This window comes from Balaenoptera physalus, assembly GCF_965194825.1.
Source record: "Balaenoptera physalus genome assembly, chromosome: 15".
In the NCBI taxonomy this organism is placed as follows: domain Eukaryota; kingdom Metazoa; phylum Chordata; class Mammalia; order Artiodactyla; family Balaenopteridae; genus Balaenoptera; species Balaenoptera physalus.
This window is the reverse complement of record NC_138894.1, coordinates 30,593,058-30,614,890: the sequence shown is the minus strand read 5'-3', so window position 1 is coordinate 30,614,890 and position 21,833 is coordinate 30,593,058.

The following is a 21,833-nucleotide window of genomic DNA, read 5'->3' as shown; positions in this document are numbered from 1 at the left end:
GTGATCTCCGCATCTTACTCTTCTGCCATCTTCTCCTCTCTCCCCTTTTAATTTTTAATTCTGTTTCCTATAGCAACTAATTTGCAAATATTTACTCTTTCTGCATCTTCAAATGATTCTCTTTACCTGAATTATTCTTAGGACCTTCACTTGCTAATTTTATCATATCACTGTTATATTTTAGTTAACTAATGCTTTAAGAAACAGCTACCCACAGAATTTTAGTGGGTATTGTTTAGGGAGTGTCTGGCCCAAATTCTTGAGGTTGGCCAGAAATGTCCCTAAGGAGCTCTACTGGACTGAGATGGACCTTCTCCCCTCAAGTTGTAACTGAGCAGGACACTATGGGGCCTTCCTAGGACAGACCCCTCCCCAATATCCTCTGCTTTAGCTCCTCTCTGAAGTACCTAGATAACGTATCTGATGCACATTTCCTGAGTTGTTTTACAGATACTAAAACCCCCACCTATTGGAAGGCTGTTAACCATTTGATGACCATGAGCACATAGCCCCCAGGCCTAAGGAGCCTAAGGATTGATAATGTTAACCCTTGCACCACCACTCAGTTACCTCACCATCAACCAATCAGAGAATTGTGCACAAGCTGATCACATACCCTAAGTCTCCTCTCCCTCAACTGGCCTTTTAAAAAAATAGCTCCCATATGATCCAGTGATCCCACACCTGGGCATATATCTGGAGAAATCTATAATTCAAAAAGATACATGCACCCTAATGTTATTGCAGCACTATTTACAATAACCAAGACATGGAAGCAACCCAAGTGTCTATCGACAAATGAATGGATAAAGAAGATGTGTGTCTGTGTGTATACACTATGTATAATATTTAATTGTGTGTGTATATATGTGTGTATATATATGTATATATATATGTATATATACACTATGCATAATATCCCATTGTGTGTGTATATATGTATATATATATATATACACTATGTATAATATTCCATTCTGTGTGTATATATATATGTTGCATATATATAGCATATATATAGTGTATATATATATAATATTCTGATACACAGAATTGAATATTACTCAGCCATAAAAAAGATTGAAATAATGGCATTTGCAGCAACATGGGTGAACCTAAAGATTATCATACTAAATGAACTAAGTCAGACAAAGACAAATATCATATGATATCACATATGTAGATCTAAAAAATGATATAAATAAACTTATTTACAAAACAGAAACAGACTCACAGACCTAGAAAACAAACTTATGGTTACCAAAGGGGAAAAGGGAGAGGGATAAATTAGGAGCCTGTGATTAACAAATACACACTACTATATATAAAATAGATAAACAACAAGGAGTTATTGTATAGTATAGAGAATTATATTCAATATCTTGTAATATCCTATAATGGAAAAGACTATGAAAAAGAAAAAAAAATGTGTGTGTGAGTGTGTGTTTGTGTGTAACTGGATCACTTTGCTGTACAACAGAAACTAACAAAGCATTGTAAAACAACTATATTTCAATTTAAAAAAAATTAATTAATTTAAAAAATGCTTTGCTGAAACCCTCAGGGAGTTCTGGCTTTTTGAGCACTAGGTGTCCTGCACTCCTTGTATGTTGCCTTACAATAAACACTGCACTTTCCTTTACCAAAACCTAGTGTCAATAGATTGGCTTTACTGCACATGGGTGAATGGACCCAAGTTTGGTTCAGTAACAGAGTTATCTAAAGATGGAAAAGAGTCAGCTCTAATCTGCAGCTCTTGTTTTTATATATGTGATACACATATATTCATAGTTCCCAGGCTTTTCTGAGATGACTACATATCCCAGAAACAAGGGGAATAGTCAGTTCTCTTACCCGTGCCCTTTTCTCAAAGTTGGGTCTGAATGGAGATAGACATGCTGCTGTGTGGTGGGTGCAAGGGAGGGGACTGGGCCCTGGCCCCTTAGAAGGAAGTGCCCATTGTGTGGTCAGTGGTGGGCTCCCTGGGTTTCTGTCCATGGGGTTGTACGGTGGGGATGAAGTAAGGCTGGGTATATGCAGTTCAATATTGTGTTTCTCAAGCTAAACCCATTGATAAGGTAATCATTAGAAATTCTCCAGACTGTGTCATATAGATTTCTCTAATCTCCAGATTTAGTGCCTTTGCTAGGTTTTCTTCCTTGAAATATGTCTCCTTGGGTATTAAAATACAATGGTGAAAGAAAGCAGTATTAGCCTATTACCACGTTATAATGCAAGATGTTAATTTCAAATGTTTCCTTTCTTTGATTTGGAGTCACTATATCTCAATTTGCTAAACATTGGTATAAAATTCAGCCAATCTGTTACCCATTTTATCTTTTAGAGCTCTCTGTTCAGAAAAGTTTTGAACTCACATCAAATTTCTTTTTAAAATAAAGGTACATGTTATATATACAAGGGTATATTGTTAAAATAAGGTATGTTGTTAAAATAATGGTACTATATTTATATATTTATTTATTTATAGAAATATTTATTTATTTATAACTGTCCATGACTCATGGACAATGACTCATGGCCACTAGGCCCACAACTGGATATCTGGATATCAATATTTTAGAGCTAACTTGATCCTTTGAAAGCAGATATGCACTGGTTTATGTATGATAAAGGTTTTTTTTCACTTGGGCATTCTGCTGCCTTCTCCCTGCTAACTTCCTAGCCTCTGCCTGAGAATTAGGTACTAAATCACAGTAATTAAAAATAACCTTTGGCTCACCATGTTTAACTCTAATGTGACCCAGTTTTCAGATGTCTGAATATTTCTTAGAGATATCTTTTGTTTATACACTAAGACATGGTTGAAAATGAGACATTCATTATACAGAGGTTGTTTTATTCTGAATAATTACAGAGCACAGGCAGATTGGAATATTTATCAGCCATGAGGCCTTTACAGTTGATCTGTTACAGCGCATTTTGGATAGAGGATTTTTTAAAATCTTGTGTTCATTTAACTCATGATAAAATGGTTCCAAGACTGTTATCACAAATTTGCTCAATTCTGTTGTCATCCATTCTTGCTTGAAACCCACATAATCCTTGGGTATGAGGTACTTTTTCTTCTGGAGTAGCTCTCTTAGATTTAATTATGTGCTAGCTCATTTATCCTCTAAGCAAAAATGAGCCAAGCATCCAAAGGTCTGTCAAGCACCTTCACAATGGTCCATTAAATGAGCAAGTTCTTAGACATTAACACATCCCAGCAACAGTGTTCATGAATTAGCTCATCAAATGCCTGGCAACAGGATGAAGCCATCTGGTGAAGGATGAATTGTAATTATAACCCATACAAATGTTCCTTCTTATCAACAACACTATCATCTCCCTTATCCTTGTAATCAGTCATGAAACCCTAGAGAAGAAAAATGAAAAATAAAAGATCTGATCACCAGTGTTGTGTGTGTAAGTTGGTAGCATCCAATCACACTCAACTCTGAGTTGAAGACAAATTTAACTTATGGAAATTCCCTCAGTAATTGAAGACTAATATCTCTCAGCTCAAAGTTTTCCACATGAGATATTCCAGATCACTGTTATACCTCCCCCTCAGCAGGAAGCCGTTCAAAGATCAAGACAAGGTAGTTCAACAGTTTAACAGGAATTCCATAGAATAACCCTTCCTTAGTGCATTTGGTGGCCTTCCAGGCATCCTCATGCCTACAGGAAATTGCAAGAACCACAAAACCATGCTGAAATGTGAATAACATATCAGTGATGATTTCAAGAGAGCTCTAATCTGATTGCTTGTGCTGCCATTCCTGTGAAAACACTGCTCCAATCATGTGGCTAGGCAGTATGAAGATGAACCAGTGTTATGACTGGTTGTACATTGGGATTGCCTGGTGCTTGAGTTTCACTCCCAAAGCTGTTTGGTTCTGTTGTGTAGCCAATGTTGACTGCTCTAAGTAGAGTTAGCAGAACAGCAACAGAAGCATCATATGGGAGCTTGTTAGATGTGCAGAATCTCAGCCCTACCTCAGACCTACGGAATCAGAATCTGAGTTTTTACAAGATCTCCAGGGGATTTGTGTGCACACTGCTGTTTGAGAATCACAAAGATAGAGTACTGCTTTCCAAAACATGCTATTCATCAGAATCAGTAGGGGAGCCCAGACTTATAATATCAGAATCTCCAAGGATGAAACCTGGAAATTTCTATTTATAATAAGTTTTCTAGGTGCTTTATATTCCACCAACCTGGCACAGACCTGTGGACAGCAGCATAGTCGAGAGTCTCTCTAATTTCCTTGATTATTAGAATCACCTGGAAGAGGATTTTTAATTTTTTTTTTTTTATTTCCCAGTACACTTCAGAGAGATTCTGTTTCTGTTGGAATTTTGAGTGGGGCTTGGGGCACATGAGAATCTGCCCCCTTTCCACATACATATACGCAAAAGTAATTCTTAAATGTTGGTGTGTAACAGAATTATCTAGAACCTCTGAAAATAAATAAAGAGAACAAACAAAGGTTATTTGTTCAGAGTTTGCTATAGTAAAGAATTTAGCCGTCGTCATTTGCATTTGGCGGAAACACAAAGGCAGGCAGGGCAGTATAAAAGGTTACAGTGGAAAAAGAAAAGATACTGGTATGCCCTGATTGAAGGTTGTTGGCACAGGGAAGTTGGAGGTCAACTAACTAGAATTGGAGCATCCTATGAGGTTAGTTAGGAGAGCATATTTGGCTTTCTTGGGTTAGTACTAACTTGGAAGCAGGGACAGAAGATGTCATGGTTTGGCTTCCTGGACTAGTTGTTGCAGAGGTTGTGGGTCAGAGCTCTATTTTTATATATGGTGGCTGATGCTGATTTGTCGGTTTGTCTCTCAACATCCACACAGAATTACTAGTAGAAAACAATGATATGAGGCCTTTACATTGATATTTTAATAAGCTCCTTAGGTTCACAAATTTGTGAACCACCCATCTAGAGATATCCTGACTTGGAGCTAACTGTTCTAATACATTTTCTAAGGTGTCAGGAAGTTTTTGCACCAAACTTAAGTCCCACATACCATTTCAGCAAGAACTTCACAGTCAGAAGACTCTTCTTGGCAGCTTCTCACCACGTATACACAGAACTTTAGCCCTATTAAGGGTGTTGGGCATAATGCTTGAACTCTAGTGATGTCAGGCATTTTATTTGGGGATGGACAGGGGAGAGAAATTATAATAAAATCATCACGATGTCTTTCAATATACCAGATGTGGAGTTCTCCACCAGATAATCATATCAGAATCTCTTAGACAGCTTTTGCAATTGGATGAAGCTTCCAGAAGGGGTTGGCTTCCCAGAAATGCCCATGTGGAAGGATGTGTACTTTGAAAAATGCACTCTATGGTTCTGACATTCCTCTACTCCCCTTTGTTGAGAACCACTGATGAAGAGAATGTAATAATTCAGGGGTTCCAACTCCAACACCTACATAGGGCATGAGGGTAACACAAATTAATATGATGGGTTGCCAACTTAAGTTTTCTTATGAATCAGATCCTTGTTTGCTTATTAAACATATGGATTTTTTTCACCTGCACAAATAAACATGGTCAGTTGTTTATCTTGGGGGAAGAAAAACAGTTCTTAGCCTGCCTTTCATTTTCCCACTTTCAAGATTTATTTTACTATTACTAAGAAAAACAACAGCACAAGCATGATGTTAAATGACAAGTGAAACTCAACTAAAGGAAAGAGTTGTGAATGATAAGACTAGCACAGACTGGGGTAGACAACTGCTACTCAGCTTTATGCAATTAGAATTTGGGGGAAATACAGACCATTGTTTTCTTATCAAATTTTATCTTATTTTTATTTTTCAGGAAAGCTAGAAATGAGAGTTTTTATATGAAATCATCTGATCTTTAAGTGTTGGCTCAGTTTTTTTAAGACTGTGAATGTCAAACAAGCAAGTCTGATGGGCTGGACAAAGACTCCAAGACACCAAGTTTGCATCCTTGGCATTACAGTATCACTGGTAAACCGTCTTAGCAAGAGGACTTGATTTTTGCAAAGAACCAAAATATTCCCCAAACAAACACACACCAAGAGCAAGACCACATCAACCCCACCCAACCCCAGCTCCATCGATAGTTTATCATAGTGGTACTCAATCTTGCTCAACATGTGATCAGAAAGTAAAAATGTCAACCAGATCAACTCAATAAGCTTCCATTTCAATGATGAGCTAAATCTCTCTTTTCTTTCCCTTTTCTCCTCTTTATTTATAAAAACCAGTGGTTAGGCAGCCTAAATAGGGACAGTATGGGAGTAAGAAGTGACTGGTTCCTTGTCAGCACTCACTTAGGTAGCTAAATTGTTTATATCTTTTTTTAAAATTTATTTATTTTGGGCTGTTTTGGGTCTTCGTTGCTGCCTGTGGGCTTTCTCTAGTTGCGGCAAGCAGGGGCTACTCTTTGTTGTGGTGCGTGGGCTTCTCATTGCAGTGGCTTCTCTTGTTGTGGAGCACGGGCTTTAGGCATGTGGGCTTCAGTAGTTGTGGCACATGGGCTCTAGAGTGCAGGCTCAGTAGTTGTGGTGCACGAGCTTAGTTGCTCTGTGGCATGTGGGATCTTCCCAGACCAGGGATCGAACTCGTATCCCCTGCACTGGCAGGTGGATTCTTAACCCCTGCGTCACCAGGGAAGACCTAAATTGTTTATATATTAAATTTAGTTTAAAATGGATGCAGAATCAGCAGCTTCTAATTCCTCTCTGGGTTAAAGAAAAAAAATGTTTACATTTCCAAGAGATTTAAGCTTTATTTAGAATCAATGTACTCACATTTGGGTCAGGATCAGGAGTTGTTGATTTTGGGAACCAGAAAGAAAGGGTGGAGAAATTTTCAAATATTTTCATGAACTCTTTCTATAAGAGATGTTGAAATTGCTGAATATTTCTAGTCTTTTCAAAATCAATCAGTGTCACCAAAGGTGGGCTGGAAAAGTGGAGGTGGTGGCTTAATGAGACTAATATTTTTGGTGGAGTATTTAATTAAAACTGATATTTTGGACAACACAGTTGATTGACTTAAGCAATATTTTGACAGGCAATATCTTTTTAAAAAATTAGTGATGCAAATCTGAATAATGATGTCAATTAATTCAGATTCCCAAGTAGTGAAATCTAGATTGGAATTTCTTTCTACAAGCCTTCATGGAAAGTTTTGGAAAAGTGTTCCTTACCATCACCTTCTCATTTTGTTTTCTATTTCTATAATGTAATATTTAAGTTGCATGGTGCAACCCAAGGCTGCATCACTAACTCAGAGACCAAGCCAGCAGTCAGGTAAACTGCAAGTCTGAAACTGGTTCATGCCTTATGTTAAGGCAATAATTTGTATTAACTAAAATCATAGTAGGCCTAATATGCAAATGACTTGCAATAAATTTCTTAATTTTAAAATATAAATGGGGTATAAAATCTTTGTTAGTGGTAAATTGATCTCATCTTCATTTTAAAAAATTGAATAAATATCTGCATATAAGAAGTGCTTTGGTATACTTCCTCAAAGTTTAATTGGTCATGGTTTCACATGATTACTCAGACACTGGTGCTTGTTCATTACCAAGCACTGAAAATGGTGAGCCAATGAAGACTAGAATGTGGTGATAAAATGACACTGTAAGATAGTTAGGATGGACTGGAAATGCTAAAGAACAATTGAAACTGGGAAGACTCACCAAATGTGGTGGGCTGATTCCAATGAGAACCAGATATAAGTAATTAACTGGCTGTAATCAACAAGAAGAGCAAACAGAAAAGTGCTGGAAGAACAAAAACTGAGGTGAAGTTGGAGAATGTTTTCCTATCACATGAACTTTGCATTTCAAAATATGATACAAAAATGTTTGCTTTATTCAAAAGAACATCTGATCTGCTTAGCTTTTTCAATGATCATCAAGTCACAAAGGTAGACTTTTGAAGGAATTTGCTGAAACCTATAATTAGCTCTCTACTCTGTGAGGTTTTCAAGAGCTGTCACTGGCTTTCTTGGGAGTTGTAACTGAGAAAAACAAGGAGGTTGAGTGTACAGTGAAATTGTATATATAAACTTAAGTGTAATTTGTTGATATGTTATCAAGAGCTATTAAGTTCAGCCAGAATGGATTATGTTACATCAGGGTGAGCTAAAGCAGGCACATTCATTTGAAGGTGTGCCAAATTATTAGCCCACCTCAGGGACTCCATGAATTTTCTCACTGTGGTCTGGAGTTTCCTCTCAACTACTCATTCCTTTTATTTATCTCCTTCCATCCCAGTTCTACTGTCTACTGGGTTCCAAAGCTTAGACCCCATTCTCTGTGTGCCTTCTCACTACTGTGTCAGGGTTTTGCCTGAGTTCCTCGCATCTCTAGCAAGCACTAAAATACCCATTAACCTAATGGCCTACTTCCTGCTTCCTGAAGCATATTCTGTTTCAGGTGGATGTGAGGGAGGAGCAAGAGGAGAAGGAAAAAGCCTTGAACCCAAATCTCTTTTTTGTCTCTGAGGAGCTCTAGGATTCAAGAGATTTGGGTACTTGTGAGATTAGGATTTTAGGTGTTTATTACTGATTTCTTATTTAAACTGATGTTTTCCTTATTTAATTAAGCTCTTTTTGTTCTTACTAACTTGTGTGTTACCTGCAAGGATAGAATGGGAATGAAAAATATATATCAGAAAGTTTTATCAGAGATAGCTTCCCATGTCTCTGTATTTAGGCAGGAGTTAAGTACAAACCCTGTAAATGATAGGGCCCCCACGTATCCCTGACCAAAGGTCACAGATATTTTGTCTGTCATCTGCAGTGAAGAAAGCCAGAAGCCTCTTAGATGAAGGTACTTCATGCTTACCTACAGCACTAGAGTATGCCAAAGGTAACTTGTCCACTAGCAGACAGAGACATCAGGTCAAGTCAACACAGAACTGTTGGACATAAAAAGAAATCCTTTAAACAATGGCAATCCTTTAGAAATTAAGGTATTTAATGGTTTAAATTGTTATAATGCTTTAACTCATAGCTGTCTCATGATTTTTTGTTATACAGCAAGCATGTTTCTAAGCACGTTTTGAATTTCTGAGACCCAGTTTTAAAAAACAAAAACAAAAACTAAAGGCTGATCCTTTGTAGAGACTTCTTTGTTTATTATGATTACTCTTTCATATAGAAAACAACATTCAAAATGAAACTTCTCTTTCACTTTCCTGTAGCTTCTAGTTTCTTGGTATTTATGTTATTTTCTATGCAATTTTGCAACATTTTCAGTAAACTAAACTAATTTTTCAACTTTAACTAGAGTCATTAATAATAATAAAACTCTATACTTAACTAGATTTTTTAAAACATCTTTATTGGAGTATAATTGCCTTACAATGGTGTGTTAGTTTCTGCTTTATAACAAAGTGAATCAGCTATACATATACATATATCTCCATATCTCCTCCCTCTTGCATCTCCCTCCCACCCTCCCTATCGCACCCCTCTAGGTGGTCACAAAGCACTGAGCTGATCTCCCTGTGCTATGCGGCTGCTTCCCACTAGCTATCTATTTTACATTTGGTAGTGTATATATGTCCATGCCACTCTCTCACTTTGTCCCAGCTTACCCTTCAGGAATTGGAAAATGGATTCGAAACTTGTGCTTTGGTTCTTTTCTCTTGGTTGTACAGATGGAACCAATTATTCCCTCTAGCCATGGGGAGGATCAAATTTGTCTTTACTCCTCAAACACTTCTCATTCAAGTTAGGTTTGAAATTGCAGATTCTACTGGCTGCTGTAACTTCCAGGTCACTTTTCCATGGGGAAATAAAAGGAATAGGAATAATACAAAAAGCAACCTACCTCCATGTGCCCATTTATCAGGCTTGTATTTTAGGTCTTGCCCAATTGCTGTGTCTTACTCTTGTCTCTTTCCTAGAAACTAACTACTAGGTGATATTCTTACGCTACTTCTCTGTGCTGAGGATCCTGCTCAGACCTGCTTCCTCAAACAGATCTCCCATGTGTCAAGCCTAGTTCCCCTTCCACCCTTGGGAATATTCCAAAAAGGATGTCTCTGATAAAGTATTTATTTACAAGATGTTGATGCCTGAAGTCTCCCAAACAAGATTTCAATTTTAATAAAGATATCCTTACTCCAAAGGAATTTAAGGACTGTTGAGGAAATACTCTTTTCAGGGAGGCAGAGGGACCCATTATGATATCATCATTGAAAGTGTATTACACTTAACATCAATCCTTTAGTCAGTGCTCTTTCACCTAGAGTGGATACAAAGACTCCCTTGTGCATCCCTATGCACTCTCGCAGACTTCCTTCTCTGACCCTCTCTACCAATAGCCATTGGTACCATTCCTCCAATAAAGAGGTGGCCCTATTCCATGTTCATTAACTCGCACACTCACTCCCATTTTCTGAGCACACACTTCATGTCAGGATCATGTAAGACACTAAGAAATGGAATATGAATAAAAATAGTTTGTTCTCAAGGAGCTGTGAATAAAACAAGGGTGCAAACAAATAATCATTGCAATGTACTAAGCATCATAATAAGGCTTGGACAAAGGTTTGACTGAGGGTGGAGAGGTCAGAGAATTCTTCCCTGAGGAGCTTTCATTGCCTGCTTCACCATTATTGATTTTGTTTTTGACAGTGTTTCTTTCCAAGTAGATTATGAGGAGTTGTTTTGTCCCTCATAGTTCCTGGCACAACACTTCACGTGTACTAAGCACTCAATAAATGTTGGGCAACTTATTGAATAACCATAAATACACGTATCTTTCCCCAGCTATTCATTAACCAACTCATGAGAATCAAAGTATAGCAATAAAGTGCATAGCCCAAAGGGGCAGACTCTAATTAAAACTTCCAACCCAGACTTTGCTTGTTTAGTGCTTCAGTTTGACAACTCCCTAAGCTGTGCCACATTGCTCCCACACTGTCCACCACACACAACCACAGACAATGTACCTATATTTTTCTGACATGTTGGAATGTTGAACAACCTGAAAATGAGAAATTGCATCTCAGATAAAACAATCTCTCATCAGCTCATCTTTCCCCCCAGGCAATTCCCCCAGGAGGTGGCTCTCTAGCATTTGTCATAAACAGAATGGAGATCATTAAAGCCGGGAAAAACCTAACAACATATCTAATTATAGATTTGAAATTGCAGAACCAAGCAGTGATGACTGGGCATGCTGTGTTTAGTTACTTCTGAACATGTTTTATTGCTTTGCTTTGCGATTCCCCATAAAAAGAAGTGATTTGTTGTATTGTCTCCAAAGGGGCAGTCAGTAGGATGGCATCCTTAGGCAGAAACAGTTTTTAAAGTTTGCTAAGTAGACTCTTTAACATAGCTGAATGGAAAGTGCAAACTTTATCAAATGAAGCAGGCAAAACGAAGCTTAAGGACGTATGGAAAGAGTGACAATTTACATTTATCTCATAACTCTGTCCCCCTCTTCAAGTTCTTGCAAGCCTTGAGAGAGTTGCCAATATCTCTTTAAATTTCTGGATGAAACTGAGTACTTTGGTCAGAGGAAAAAAAAAAAGAATAAAATCATGGTTATGGTTTCTGTCTGTACTTTGATTCTTGAAAAAAATTATGTAAACATATATGTAAAAATATATGTTTTATTCTAAGCCTTTCAATGTATTCAGAACATGAAAATCTTATAACAATGCCTATGTTGCTGTTATCAAATATAAGATGTGAAAAATTTAAAGGTCTTTAAAAAATTAATAAAACAATAACATGTTGCTTAAATCAATTATACTGATATAAATATAAAATGTAAAATTTGCTATTGGATTAAATGATCTTTCCTATAGTGTATATAGATTACTGGTAGATTAAAAATATTTTTAAATCCATAAAAATAATTCTTTTTAAAAGAACTTTTATTGTTTTATAAGACAAATCATTTTATGAGTTTTCTTTTCAAAATGTTACTAGATACTCTTGCCCTTTTTTTTCCCTTCAGAAAAATCTAAGTATGTACATGAAATTTCTAAAATCTCCCTTTAGAATTTCAACTGAAAAATATGGGTATAAATAAATTTGGGAAAAAATGTTAACTTTACAAAATTAAATCTTTTTGCTGTATTTTTAATTCCAAGTCTTTTTTTCTATTTTTATTTTATTTATATTCTTCCAGTTTTACTGAGATATAAATGACTTAAAGCACTGTATAAGTTTAAGATGTATAGCATAATAATTTGACTTACATACATCATGAAATGATTACCACAATAAGTTTAGTGAACTATCATCTATGTAGGCACAAAATAAAAGAAAAATTAAAAAATATCTTGTTTCCATGTGATAAGAATGCTTATAATTTACTCTCTTAACTTTCATATATAACATATATGAAACATATATAACAACTGTGTTAACTATATTAATCTTGTTGTATATTACATCCCTACTACTTATTAACCTTCTAATTGGAAGCTTGTACCTTTTGACCACCTTCATCCAGTTCCCCTTCCCCCACACCACACCTCTGGTCTGATCTCCATTTCTATGAGTTTGTTTGTTTGTTTGCTGAAGTATAATTGACCTATAACATTATGTTAGTTCCTGGTACACAACATAGTGATTCAATATTCCTATACGTTACTAAATGATCACCAGGTTAATTCTAGTTAAAACAATGTCACCATACAAAAATACTATATTATTATTGACTATATTCCAAATGCTGTGCATTTCATCTCCATGACTCATTTGTGTTGTAACTGGAAGTTTGTACCTCTTAATCTAGCTCACCTAATTCATTCATCCCTCTAACCCTTCTCTCTAACAACACCTGTTTTTTCTCTGTATCTTTGACTCTGTTTCTGTTTCTGTTTTTTTATGTTTATTCATTTGACTTATTTTCTATATTCCACATATAAGTGAAATCATATGGTATTTGTCTTTCTCTGTCTGACTTATTTCATTTAGCATAATACCCTCTAGGTCCATCCATGTTGTTCCAAATGAAAAGATTTCATTCTTTTTTTATGGATGAGTAGTATTCTTGTTTATATCTATGTATCTATGTATATCTCACATATTCTTTATCCATTCATCTATTGATAGGCAGCTAGGTTCCTGCCATATCTTGGCTATTGTGACTGCAGTGACAAAGGGATGCATATATCGTTTGGTATTAGTGTATTTGTTTCTTTGGAAAAATACACTGAAGTGGAACTGTTGGATCATATATTAGTTCTATTTTGAATTTTTTGAGGAACTTCATACTCTTTTCCAGAGTGGCTGCATCAAGTTACATTCCTGTCAACAGTGCAGAAGGGTTCCCTTTTCTCTACATTTTCTTCAACACTTGTTATTTGTTGTCTTTTTGATAATAGCCATTCTGACAGGTTTAAGGTGATATCTTATTGTGGTTCCAGTTTACATTTCCCTGATGATTATTGATGTTGAGCATCTTATCGTGTGTCTGTTGGTCATCTGTATGCCTTCATTGGAAAAATGTCTATTTGGGTCCTCTGCCCATTTTTTAATTGGGTTGTTCAGGTTTTTTGATGCCTGTATATTTTGGATATTAATCCCTTGTCAGACATCATTTGAAAATATTTTCTCTCATTCACTAGTCTGCCTTTTCATTTTGTTGGCAGTCTCCTGTGCTGTGCAAAAGCTTTTTAGTTTGATGTAGTCACATTTGTTTATTTTTACTTTTGTTTCCCTTGCCTGAGGAAACATATTCAAAAAGTTATTGCTAAGACTGGTTTCAAACAGCATACTGCCTATGTTTCCTTCTAAGAGTTTTATGATTTCAGATTTTACCTTAGTTCTTTAAACCATTTTGATTTCACTTTGGTATATGGTGTAAGAAAGTAGTCCAGTTTTATTCTTTTGCATGTTGCTGTCCAGTTTCCCTACAATCATGTATTGAAGGAGCTGTTTTTTCCCCATTGTATATGCTTGCATCATTGTCATAGATTAATTGACCATGTAACTGTGAGTTCATTTTTGAACTCTCTATTCTGTTCTATTGATCTATGTGTTTGTTTTTGTGCCAATACTATACTGTTTTGATTACTGTAGCTTTGTAGTAGAGTTTGAAATCAGGGCTCATGATATTTTCAACTTTGTTCTTCTCTCACAATATTGTTCTGCTCTTCAGGGTCTTGTTTTTCATGTAAATTTTAGAGTTATTTTGTTTAGTTCTGTGAGAATTCCATTGGTATTTTGAAAGGGTTTACATTAAATCTGTAGATTGCTTTGGGTAGTGTAGTCATTTTAATAATATTATTTATTTCAATCCATAAGTATATATATCTTTCCATTCATTCTTCTACAATTTCTTTCATCTGAGTCTTATAGCTTTCTGAGTACAGGTGTTTTACCTCTTTAGTTTTATTCTTAGGTATTTTATTATTTGTGATTTGATTGTAAATGGGATTGTTTTCTTAAATTCTCTTTCTAGTAGTTCATTATTCGTATATAGAAATGCAACAGATTTCTATATATTAATCTTGTGTCCTGCAACTTTACTAAAGTCATTTATTAGTTTCAATAGTTTTTTTTTTGTGTGTGGAGTCTTTAAGGTTTTCTATATATTCTATATGTTTTCTGTAAATAGTGGCAATTTTACTTTTTCCCTTCCCATTTTGATTCTTTTTATTTCTTTTACTTGTCTGATTGCTGTGGTGAAAATTTCCAATACTATATTAAATAGAAATGATGAGAATGGTAATCCTTGTCTTGTTCCTAATCTTAGAGGAAAAGCTTTCAGTTTTTCACCATTGAGTAAGATGTTAGCTATGGGATTGTCTTATATAGCCTTTATTATGTTAAGGTATGTTCCCTCTAGACCCACTTTCTTGAGAGTTTTTATCATAAATGGATGTTGTGTTTTGTCGAAAGCTTTTTCTTCATCTATTGAGATGATTATATGATTTTTATTCTTCATTTGTTAATGTGGTATAGCACATGAACTAATTTGTAGATATTGAATCATCCTTGCATCCATAGGATAGACCCTACTTGATCATGATGTATAATCCTCTTAATGTATTGTTAAATTCAGTTGCTAATATTTTATTGAGGATTTTTTATCTATGTTCATCAGTGATATTGCCCTATTTACTTTTTTGTGTGGTATCTTTGTCTGGTTTTTATGTCAGGGTGATGTCAGCCTCACAGAATGAGTTCAGAAATGTTCCTTATGCTTCCATTTTTTTTGAATAGTTTGATTAGGGGTAGGCATTAACTCTTTACATATTTGGTAGAATTCACCCATGAAAAGCTTTCTGTTTCTACACTTTGTTTTTTGGGATTTTTATTACTGATTCAATTTCATTAGTGGTAATTATTCTGTTCATATTTTATATTACTTTGTGATTCAATCTTGGGAGTTTGTACATTTCTATGAATGTATCTATTTCTTCTAGGTTGCCAATTTATTGGTGTATAATGTCTGTAATTGCTTATGATCCTTTGTATTTCTCTTCTGTTTGTTCTAGCTTCTTTTTCATTTATTATTTCATTTAACTCACCCACTCTTTTTCTTGATGAGTTTAGCTAAAGTTTTTTCAATTTTGTTTATCTTTCTAAAGAACCAGTTCTTAGTTTCATTGATCTTTTCTATTTTTCTTTTTTTTTTTTAGTCTTCATTTCATTTATTTCTGCTCTGATCTTTATTATTTCTTCCCTTATACTAATTCTGTGTTTTGTTTGTATTCCTTTAGGTGTAAGTTTAGATTGTTTATTTGAGATTTTTCTTGTTTCCTGAGGTAGGCTATTATAAATTTCCCTCTTGGGGAAATGCCTTGCTGCATCCCATAAATTTTGGATCATTATGTTTCCATTTTCATTTGTCTCCAGGTGTTTTTTAATTAAAGTATAGTTAATTTACAATTTTATATTAGTTTCAGGTGTACAAATAGTGATTTTTATAGGTTATACTCAATTTAAATTTATTATAAAATATTGGTTATATTCCCTGTGCTGTACATTACATTTCCAGGTAGTTTTTGATTTCCACCTTGATCTCATAAGTGACTCATTGCTTGCTTATATATAGGTTAGCGTCTGTGTGTTTGTGTTTTTTGCAGTTTATTTCTTGTAGTTATTTCTAGTCCCATACCTCTGTGGTCAGAAAAGATGCTTGATATGATTTAAATCTTCCTAATTATAAATATATATTTTTATAATAAATATATTTTTAAATATTAATTTAATATTGAGATATTTTGTGGCTAATCATGTGATTTATACTAGAGAATGTTCTATGTGTACTTGAAAAGAATGTGCATTCTTCTGTTTTTGGTTGAAATGTTCTGTATATATGTATTTATTTCATCTGATATAAGGTGTCATTTAATGCCAGTGTTTCCTTATTGATTTTCTCTCTGGATGTTCTGTCCATTGACGTAAGTGGGATGTTAAAGTCCCCTACTATTATTGTATTACTGTAAATTTCTCCCTTTATGTTTGTTAAATCTGCTTTATATATTTAGGTGCTCCTATGTTGGGTGCATACACATTTACAATTGTTATGTCTTCTTATTTGATTGATCCCTTTATCATTATGTAATGTCTTTCTTTGTCTCTGGTTACTGTCTTTGTTTTAAAGTCTATTTTGCCTGATACAAATATTGCTAACCCAGCTTTTCTTCATTTCTATTTCATAGAATACATTTTCTCAGCCCTTTACTTTCAGTCTGTGTGTGTGTCTTTAGTTCTGAAGTGAATCTCCTGTAGGCAGCATATATATGATTCTTGCTTTTTACCCATTCAGCCACTCTATGTCTTTTGATTGGAGTATTTAATCCATTTACACTTAAAGCACTTATTGATAGGTGTGTACAACTGCCATTTTATTAACTTTTTTTGTTCTTTTTCTTTCCTTCTTCTTTTGCTCTCTTCACATGTGATTTAATGACAATCTTTAGTGTTGTTTAGATTCTTGTCTCTTTTAGTGTGTGTGTGTATCTATTATAAGTTTTTGGTTTAGGGTTGCCTTGAGGTTTATGTATATATAATTTATATATAATATAAATTTGTTTGGTTTCTCTTTATATTTTCTAGCTCTTTGTTAAAATTCTCATTGTGTTCATCCATTCTTTCTTATAGTTCAGTGAGCCCCTTTGATTATCACCTTGAGCTCTGTATCAGGTAGATTGCTTATCTCCCCTTCATTTAGTATTTTTTTCTGAGGTTTTTTTCTTGTTCCTTCTTTGTATGTATATATATCATATATATATATATGATATATATATATATCATATATATATGATATATATATACCTATATATATGATTATTTTAAGTTGACATTCTCTTAAGTTCAAAAGCATTCTAACAACCCTGAATTTTTCCTTCCCTTTCCACTTTTAATGTTTTAGCATTGTATTTTTTGTCTTTTGGTTTTTTTGGTTTTGTTTTTGGTTGGTTTTGTCTATCACGAAATCACTTATTGTGGGTGTAGGTGATGTTACTACTCCTGTTTTTAACCTTCCTGCTATTCACTACCTTTATTGTATGTTTGAGTTTAACAGTGAGATTTTACTTTTGTAATTTTCATATATCTAGTTGTAGTCTTTTCTCCTTTGAAGATTCCCTTTAACATTTCTTGTAAAGCCAGTTTAGTTATGCTGAACTCTTTTAGACTTGCTTGTCTGTAAAAGTCTTTATCTCTCCTTCAAATCTGAATGTTGGCCTTTCCAAGTAGAGTATTCTTGATTGCAGGTTTTTCCATTTCATCACTTTGAATATATTGTGCCACTTCCTCTGGCCCAGAAAGTTTCTGCTGAAAAGTCAGCTGAAGATAGTCTTATGAGAGTTCCATCTTATGTAATTAGTTGCTTTTCACTTGCAGCATTTAAGATTCTCTCTTTATCTTTAATTTTTGACATTTTAATTATAATGTGTTTTGGTGTGGACCTCTTTGGATGTATCTTGTTTGGGACACTCTGTGTTTCCTGGACCAGGATGTCTGTTTATGCCCCAGGTTACGGAAGTTTTCAGCTATTATTTCTTTTAATATGTTCTCTAATTTTTCTCTCTCTTCTTTCTAAGGGACCCCTAAGATGAAAATTTTAGTGTGCTTGATATTGTCCCAGAGGTCTCTTAAGCTGTCTTAAAAGATGTTTTTTCTTTTTATTGTTCTGATTGGATGATTTCTAATACTCTGTCTTCCAGTTTGTTGATCTGTTCCTCTGACTCATCTAGTCTACTATTGATTCTTTCCAGTATATTTTTTATTTCACTTATTATATTCTTCTGCTATGTTTGGTTTCTCTTTATATTTCCTAGCTCTTTGTTAAAATTCTCATTGTGTTCATCCATTCTTTCTTATAGTTCAATGAGCCTTTTTGATTATTATCACCTTGAACTCTATATCAGGTAGATTGCTTATCTCCCATTCATATAGCATTTTTTTCTGAGGTTTTGTCTCATTCATTGTTTTGGAGCTTATTATTATGTCTCCTCATTTTGCCAAATTCTCAGTGTTTGTATCCTGTTGACCTACATAAACATAGGTTAGTTACAATTCCTGATCTTGGAGAAGTCACCTTATGTAGGAGACATCTTATGGGGCAGAGCATTACATTTTACTCTGGTCACTAAAGTTGTATGTTTTAGGGGTGTCTCCTATGTCGGCTGCATGGACCTTTCTGATGTGGATGGCTGACTATGGTGTGTGCACTGGTAGGCCTGGCTAGCCCCTAGTTTGGTAGGCCTCCAGATCCTGCTTCATATGGTGACTGTCAGCCTTCTGGTTGGTGGAGCTGGGTCCCAGCACAGCTGGCTGTGCAACCTGAGGGCCCCAGTACTGGTGCTGATGTACTGGTGGTCAGGGATGAGTCCTGGAATGGTTGGCTGTGTGCTCCAGGGTCCCTGGGGCTAGTTCTGGCCTGCTGGTGGGTGGGGCCTAGTCTTGGCATGCCTGGCTGCTTGGCCTTTTGGACTCCAGGACTGGTGCTGACCTGCAGGTGGGAAGTAGAGACTCTGGCACTAATAAGCTAGAAGGAGAACTCCAAAATGGTGCTTTCCATCACTGTTGTCCTCGTCAAAGAACAAGCTCCTAAAAATGGCTGCTGCCAGCATCTATGTCCTTAAGGGGAGTTTCAGTTGTCTCCTTACTCTCTGGGAAGCTCTCTAAGATCAATAAGTGGCTCTGGCCCAGGCTTCTTTCAAATTACTGACTTTGTGCTGGGACTCAGAGTGTGGGAGATTTTGTACATGCTCTTTAAGAACAGAGTCTGTTTTCTACAGCTCCAGCGCTCCTGTATGCAAGCTGCACTTGTCTTGAAAACCACACATTTGGGGGGCTTGTCTTCCCAATGCAAGACGCATAGTATGGGGAGCCTGATGTGGGGCTTGGATCATTCACTCCTTGGTGAGATCATCTGGAATTATGATTATCCTTCCCCTTTTGGTTTGCCTACCAAGGAAGTGTGGTTCTTGACTGTACCATGTCTCCACTCCTTCTACCTATCTCATTGTGGACCTTTCTTTATGTCTTCAGTTGAGGAAAATCTGTTCTGCTGATCTTCATGTCATTCTCATCGATAGATGGAAAATATTTTCTGTTAGTCTTCAGGTTGTTCTGATTGGTAGTTGCTCTGTAAGGGGCTGTAATTTTTGTGTACCAATGGGAGGAGGTGAACTCAGTGTCTTCCTACTTTGTCATCTTGGTCATTTCCCCTCTAATTCCAAATCTTTTTGTGCTTTTGTTCTTTAGCCTTATTCATACAAGTTTTAACTATGTTTATTTCTAAGTATTATGATTTTTCATATTTGAATTATTTTTTAACTTAATAACTCAATAATCAGTCTACTAGTATTATACTGCCAGCATTACATAGGAGAAACACTAATCATGGTTTATAAATTATTGTTGATCTTCACTTGGGACCACACCATAGATGACCATGTGAGAAGCAGTTTGACCAAAAATTAAGGTTTGCAGTTCGTAAAGTTTCTGATTTGAAATACTTATTGGAAGCCACAGTTTGACTTTTTTCCTGTGAGTGTTGGGGGGGCATATTATTTTCTACCCCTACTATCCATTTTTTCCTACCTTGACATTCATATGTGCCTCCCAAACCTTCGTTTTGTCTTTTGTAAAACTAGTGCTCATCTCTTTGAGTTGCTTCTTGGGATACCCAAACAAATGTTTATGGCCTGTAGCCTCTTTAAAATCAGACAACCCAAACATGGTCTCTTAATTAGTGGAAATCCATCCATCCATTTTCATTAGATATAATCATAAACACATTATACTCATACCATTTATTTAAGATATAACCATATGTGTTTTGTTTGTGATTTTCTTTTTTGCCACCTATATAAATATTCTTAGATAAAACCTGCTTCTTTATATAGACTGCATACATTGCTGTCATTTTCTGAACACCTAAACAATTCCTGTAGTGTGGCTGATACTAAACCCTTGGAAGTTTGAAATTACACTTATTAGAAGTTGCCTAAATGCTGTATTTTGACACATATTTCAAATCTTTTCTGTTTATTCATTCAATTTGTTGAGTGTCTGCTCTCTGCCAGAAACCATACTTGGTATATTTGGTTTTCTCTTATTTTTTATTCAATTTGGAGTAATTATCTTCTCCTGGAGTTTCATCAGTTTCATCAAACTATTCTAATTAGTTGAAGTGAATAATCTTGTAATTTTTTAGTATCTTTTAATTTCAGTTTTATAATTCTTTTGCTTTCTGATTAAATTTTCATATTTGTTTACTCTTGTTTATATTTTAAAAATTTGTTCAGAATATCTCAATTCTGCTTTTTTCCCCTATTTTATTAGCTTTTTATATCATTATTTACATTTTCTTGTATCTTTAAACTTTTTTCTAATTTGGTAATAATCCACATTAAATCTTTTCTTTAATAATAGAAGTGTGGCATTGAATTTATCTGTCAGAACTGTGCTGGATGCATTTCCATACATTTTTGTATAAAACATTTTATGTTTTTATTTTACAAAAAGTCTGCAATTGTTTTTTCTTATATTTTTGTTACAAATTTAATATATATCCATTTTACATTCTCAAATGAAACAGTCATGTTTAAGGAAGGAAAAAACTTTATGCAGAGCCTGTGAGTCTTCTGGCATTGAATAATAACAATAATCATAATTCAAATATTTTAAAACTTTAAAATTGAGATATAGATATTTAGCAATGGAATAAATCCAACCTAAATTTCATTTTTCAAAATTCTATCCTCTTGCATTGATTTATCTTGTCTAATTGTGTAATCTGTTAGTGAGGTTTAAGGACATGTTACCCCAAAATATGGCACTTTGGCATATTGAATATTTTAAGCTGAAGGAGTTTGAGAAAACAACAGAAGCAGGAAGATTACTCTGACCTTCCCTACACACACATCCCTAAAGTAGGTCATAAAACTATCATGAGAGAGGTGTCCTCCCTATACTGGGAAGAAAGGAGTATCCTTATCTCTGATGACATCTGAACAAATAGACACTGCTAAGTTTTTTTCAGTTTACTACACTTACTTATACTTTGACCTATCATAGACTGTTCACTCTTCACCAAACCTGGTATTAATACTCAGGTTTAACTGTTTCTTCAGGTCTTCATTTCCTTATGAAGCCTCCTGTGTCATGTAAAACTTATATTAAATCATTTTGTATTCTTTTTTTCTGTTACTTTGTCTCTGACAGTTTAATTTTCAGGCCCAGCCAGGGCCCTAAGAGGGCTGAGAAAAATGTTTTCTTCCCCCACACTATGAAAGCAAAAAATTAAGCTTTATTTATCGTTTTTATTCTCCAAGATTTGCATAGTTACAGGCACATAAGTTTGCATAAAATATTAATTAAACACAAAAAA